The sequence below is a fragment of the Crotalus tigris genome, unplaced genomic scaffold (assembly GCF_016545835.1).
Source record: "Crotalus tigris isolate CLP2741 ecotype Arizona unplaced genomic scaffold, ASM1654583v1 scf7180000024507.143522434:302558, whole genome shotgun sequence".
Classification (NCBI taxonomy): domain Eukaryota; kingdom Metazoa; phylum Chordata; class Lepidosauria; order Squamata; family Viperidae; genus Crotalus; species Crotalus tigris.
The window spans coordinates 74310-80599 of record NW_024100679.1 but is presented as its reverse complement, the minus strand read 5'-3'; positions in this window follow the sequence as shown (position 1 = coordinate 80599).

The window sequence follows — 6290 nt, the reverse complement described above, 5'->3', positions numbered from 1 at the left end:
ATTGACTAAACAGTCAGATAAACCCATTAGTGGGAAAGTCTTCTGGACCCAGATGGTCCATAACCCCAGCCAGCAAAACTTTCTTTTCCCACAATCTGAAAGCATAATGTAGAATTGAGAATTGTTTCATTTTTCCAGGATACAAAATTTTTCCTAACATCATTAGGAAGATTTCAAATGACCTTGGAACCACTCTGAGTTTACTTGTTTAAAATTCCAGAAATTGAGAAAATATCACCATTTTAGTTGGTTTTTTAAAATTCACCTGCTTAAATTTGGGATTCCATCCAATGGCAGTTGTATTAATGGTGAGGTCTTCCTTCTGAGAAATCTGAGGTTCAATATGTCCAACTTGGACGTTCTGAAAGGATCGATTGGGGAAAGTAATCAAGTTGATGATATCGTATGCTGCTGCCAGGTTTCCATTCTCATTGAAAGCTATTTCTTCCCCAGCACTATTGTTGAAATGGAGGTTTTTCAGAAATAAACTAAGCTAAAAGATAAGAGAGATAAGTGAGAAATTAGTGCTAATAGTAGGCAATAGGATTTATAGTTCCATGCTGTGATTTACCAAATGGTGCTGAGCTTGATTTTTAATGAACTTCCTAACATATTTTTTTATGTTGAAAGGCAAATTCTACTTTGCAGGAATATGTTCATATTTTTTAAGTTTAAGTAATTAATACAGATATTGTCAGATAGACTGCTCTTCCAAATTTTGCATTTCATGAGAGACAAAATTATTGCTAAGAAATATAACAGAAAAACAGAATATTAGAATAACAGAATTGGAAAGGACCTTGAAGGTCTTCTACTCCAACCTCTTGCTCAAGCAGGAGACCTTAGATCATTTCAGACAAAGGCCTGTCCAATCTCTTAAAAACCTCCAGTGTCAGAGCGCCCACAACTTCTGAAAAAAAGCCGTTCCACTGATCAATTATTCTAACTGTCAGGAAATTTCTCCTTAGTTTTAGTTGGTTTTCTCTTTGATTAATTTCCAACCATTGCTTTTTGTTCTGCTTTCATGTGCTTTGGAAAATGGCTTGACTCTTTGTGGCTGCCCATTATATCTAATCAATATCATAACAAAACATATTTATTGGAATCCTGTCCCAGAAAACATGATTAAAAAGTTCCTTTATGGCCTTTGCAGATGAAATCAGCTTACACCAAACATATCTTAGAAAAAGATAAGTATTCTTAGTCTATTATAACCCTGCCTCCAACTTCATTCCATTATTATTATTTTGCAGAAATTCTTTCTTCTCTCTACTGCAGTACATTGTTTTCTCTACTCAGCCACAAAATGCTGCAAAAAAGGTAATCTTTTACTGGATTTGAGAATTTTTTGGATTGAAGATTGCAAAGAGAGCAAAAGGCCTCTGTGGAAAAAATTACTTCCACATAGCTAAAATAATATCTGTAAAAAAAAAAAATCAAAATTGCAACAAGGAATAAGCACTTTCAGAGGTTACCACCAAGTGTCTAGACGACTAAAAAGTATAAAGAGCAATTTAAAATATATATTAGATATATAATTCTTCTACTCTAGTGGAATAGCTAAATGAAGAACCTCGTATCGTTAATTGTTGCATGCTGACCTGTGAGGTGCAAGAAATCAGGAATCAGAATTGAGTTCATAAGTCGTACAGGTTTATTTCATTATACCTATAAATAAGAATATGAACTACTAATGGTCAAGGCAAATTGGTACCAGAGAAAAGTCAAGGGAGCAGGACTTAGGTCTTTTATGGGGGTATAGAGACACAAAACTGATGATGCATTTGACCCCACCCTCGGGCTCAGCAAGTAATCTTCTGTGATCTAAACAAAATCATGTTTTGTTCAACCAGACACTTTCAGATAAATGCAGATGGGACTGCAGTAAAAATATACTGTTAATGAATGTTGTAAAAATTGAAATCAATATGTGATTAAAGCTACATTTCCATTAGATTAGGAAGCACCATAATTTACCTGCCAAGGTTGGACTTTCAGAAAATTGCACTTCTCTCCTTTGTTCATTGTCTTCTTCCTGGTTCTGGGTGAATACATGGTATGGAGACCTTGCGCAACAGCATACACAGCATTGTAAATATTGTAGCTCTGGCCAGACATCTCCATTTCAAAGACAGTTCCGGGGAGACTCCGCAGATCTTCCTTCCCAGTGCAGCTTCCTTTGCCTTGTCCATATATATTGTACATTGGAAATGAACAGGTAAATGCAGAACTCCAGAACTGAGGTAGGAAATACATTTTAGAGTGAAATGGATTTAGATTCTCAAGGAATTCTTGAAAACCCGGTACCATATTTGTGTGAAGGGCGAAAGACAAGCTGCCATTGAAGGACAATGCTGTGAATTTCTGGGACTCAAAGACGGAAGTCACATCCCACAAAGCACTTATGATCCAAACCCTCTCTAATGGGAGACTGTTACTAATTTCATAGCATTCAAGAATTACTCGTAAGCCTTCTATAGATTGCATGTCCCCATAAACAACTATTACATTGGTTTTACTATACCATAGGAAAAGTGCTATGTTATTTAGATTATTCTTCCGGAAGGTACTGGGCTCATGATTTATCAGTCTTGGAATAAATTGAATGAAAGAAATGCAAATATCTCTCTGAATTAATTTTGGCCTCAGAATTCTGAAAAATCTGTCTCCAGTGGTATCTTCTGGGATGAGAAGGCCAATCCAACTCCATCCAAAATGTTTCAAGAGCTGAATAATCCCAACATAGTGAAGGTTTTCATTAGGAGTCATCCAGAAGAAAGAAGGAAACTGCATTTTATCACTCAATGCAAGGTCAAAAGAGCCATAACTGAGCTGCAGGGAAGGAATAATAATGATGTACTTTTAGACTAAATATTGCATGAAAAAATGGAAAAGTACATTTCTTTGGGACACTGTTTTTCCATAGAAAATCTTGATGGGTGAGACAAATACTAAACCTGGGGCTCAACAAATCTTTCCTCAGAGTTTTTGCAACCAGACCATCATGAGCATTCCATTCAACACTTTTTAGACAAAAATCATCTCAGTCTTTGATTGTGCTAACGAGAAATAGAGAGGAGAGAGGAATGAGTAACAAGAGAGGAGTCTTATTCATTAAGGACGTGACAGTATCTGAGAGTATTCATCTGGCATTCTATATTATAAGGCTAAGATAACTAATGCTTTACTCATAAATGTATTTAACATTGTTGTAGCATTTACAGAAAGAGGAGAAAGTCAAAGAAGTTGAGGCACACCCAGAAGATACAGAGATATTATCAATCATATTATTACAGCTTAAATTAACAGTGGTTGAGCCCACCAGAAGTGCAAGAACCAGAATTTTGTATCTTTCTCAACACCCAAAGAAGAAAGAAGAAGAAGATGAAGACAGAAACAATGATACATACACTATTTCTTACAAACTAAATATGATGTTTGTGCCTATTAAGAATTACTGGGGTTTTAATAGTAAATGATACATTACATTTCTCTGGAAAAATAAATAAATAAAAACTACCCCAAATCAGCTCCCCAATATTGCAGCTGTTTTTGAGGGGTTCTCTCCACTTTTAACCACCACTCTTTCTTTCCTTGTGTATTTATGTGAGCCCGGTTACCTACCTGTGGAATTTTGTAGGCATTTTATATGTTGGCCATCTGTATGGTGTTCTGGGAAGGGAGATCACCAATGACAGCCATGATGTTTTGCTCCTTTCCCCTCCTGTAATTGAGGGGACAACGGCCTTCAACAAAGAAAAGAATCAAAAGGTTCTCAGAGGCTTTCAGTGCTTGAAAACCATTGTCATACACCTTGGAGACCAAGGTGATGTTGGGTAACAAGTTCTCATTCATGTTGATCTCCTGAATGGCAAAATTGAAGGCTAGGATATGCTGTAGGTTTTTAGGCAACAGCCTGCAAGAAGAGTTTCAGTTAGTTCTACAATCTTAGAATGTGACCAAGATTGGATTTAGATAGAGTTCTTTGATAGTGCTTTTCTCTTTGCCTAAAATGATGTATTTGTCTGCTTTAAGGAGTGCACTCATATTCTGAAGGATTTCTTTGAAAAACCTTCATTCTTAAATTTCAGTAGTTAAGATATTCAAGAGGTGAGGAAAGCATGGAATGAGGAGCTGAGGTAGAATGTCTGAATTTTACTTGAGGATCATGTGGTCATCTGTGATTATACTTTGAGAAGTTTAAAACAGGGTTTTAATGCAATTAAAAGGATTATTTCTTATGTGTAGCATAGCAATGAAATTGGAGGGCAGAAACTGATGAATTGTGCCAACTGTTAAGGCAATCCAAATACTCAAAATGTACTGTAACATCTGATCACACTCATATATTTAAAAATGACCCTCCTTTCTATGCCTTAAAGTACTAAGAAGACATACTGCATGATAAATAGAAATCTCAAGCAACCATAATCTATTTAAAATAAAAGTCTTGGTATATAGAAGTGTTTGCAAATAAGGAATAAATGATAAAATCCTAATGATGTCATTATATATTATGAGAATCATAGATATATATTTATAGATTTTATTAAAATATCATTCTAGATATTTTTGACAAGGATTCTTTTTCTTTTTGCATACAAAATAAAAAATAGAGGAACAATATTGTTAAAATTAAACTTATGATCAGATTAATTCTTGTGTAGCAACAGCCACATGAAAAACCAGGAATCTACAAGGCTACATTCAACAGCTATATTCCAGCACCTGACTAAGAGAGATTTATAAATAAGAATCATGCCTAAACCGTTTTTGATTTTCATCTACAGTAGAAAAATTTTAATGTGAACCTCTTGAATTCAATCACATTAAAAAAAATTGAAAGGTTTCTTTCAAAAGAGTACTTGCCTTCCACGCAAGGATCCTTCTGGGCGTTCCATAAAGTGGAGTAAAGGCAATTCAGGATATATAGTAGGCACAAATTCTCCAATGATTATATCATTGGAGAGGGCAGGGAAATTAAGCTTAAAATGTCGTTTGTCACCACACATGGGGTTAAAGGTCTTGCTAAAAGAAGCCTGGAGGATAAGGACAGAGAGTAGAAACACATGGCAAAGTATGTGAGTCCTTTTGAATGCCAAAGGAATTTGGCTCCAATCACAGCAGTGCAGGCACATCTTCATCACAGCACTTTGTCTGCAACAATGAAAAAGAGTCTCTGTTGGTTTTGTGCATAACTAAAGTTGCAGATTACAATAATTATCATCTGAGTGATTCATAATGCAACCTACTGAGCCTCATGAAGTTGTTGTTAACAGTAAAGTTAAACTGTTAAGTGTTTAAGTGTTCTGTGCTTTCCCCAAAAAAGAAGTTTAATTATTTAATTCTGACAATTATGAGGTAGGCAGACCCCTTTCCCAAAGCTACTCAAGTATTTTTCCAGTTGAAGAAATTGTATGGTCCAAGCCCATCTCTTGGTTACTCCTCATCAAGCAAGAAAGAAATGATCTTGGGATCATAACAGATTTGGGGAACCGAGTCTTGCTTTCCCTATCCAAAGAAAGCAATGCTGGTTAAAAGGAGGTAGAGATACTTTAATAGCCAGATAAATTCTCCCTTCTCCTCTCACAATGTCCTAATTCATAAAAACTACTTATTTCTTCTGCCCATCGCTTTGCTGAAATGATCATATTGGAAAAAGAAACTCTGTAGTTTTATTAGAAGGGCAATTGGATGAAGTGTGGAGAATGGAGACCACTTTGTAGGCACCAGCTACTTAACTCATTAAAATTGGGTGTGGCTGTTCCCTCTCCCTGGACTCCTGGGCAACTTCCTGTCACTATTTTTTTCCTGTTCATTGGTGAAAGAGAGAGATAGAGCTGCTGACTACTGCTCTATCATGGTGGCAGAATAGTTGTCTGGAAGGCTTTGGTCTTGATGCACTTTGAAAGAGGTGGTGAGTTTTGAGAGAGGGATCTCATGCATCGTTGCCTGAAGCAGTGGAAAAGAAGAGGCTTGGTCCTCTATCAAAACTCACCATCCTCTGTGAAGGATGAGGAACGGCAATTCTTCTTTGAGCTTCAAATTAGGTTCACTATGACTAAACCATATTTCTATAGGTCCATCAGGTTGGTCTTATAGTCATTGTTTTTCTAAAAAAAAAAAACTTCTTAAAATGGCAAAGAGATATATTAGGTAGGCACCTTGCTTTATATTATTCCAAACTTTTACATCGCTTTTATTGAAAAAAGAAATACAGATATTTCAGTGGCTTTAAAAATGGCATATATGGAATAAATCATGCATTAAATACAATAGAAATAATAACA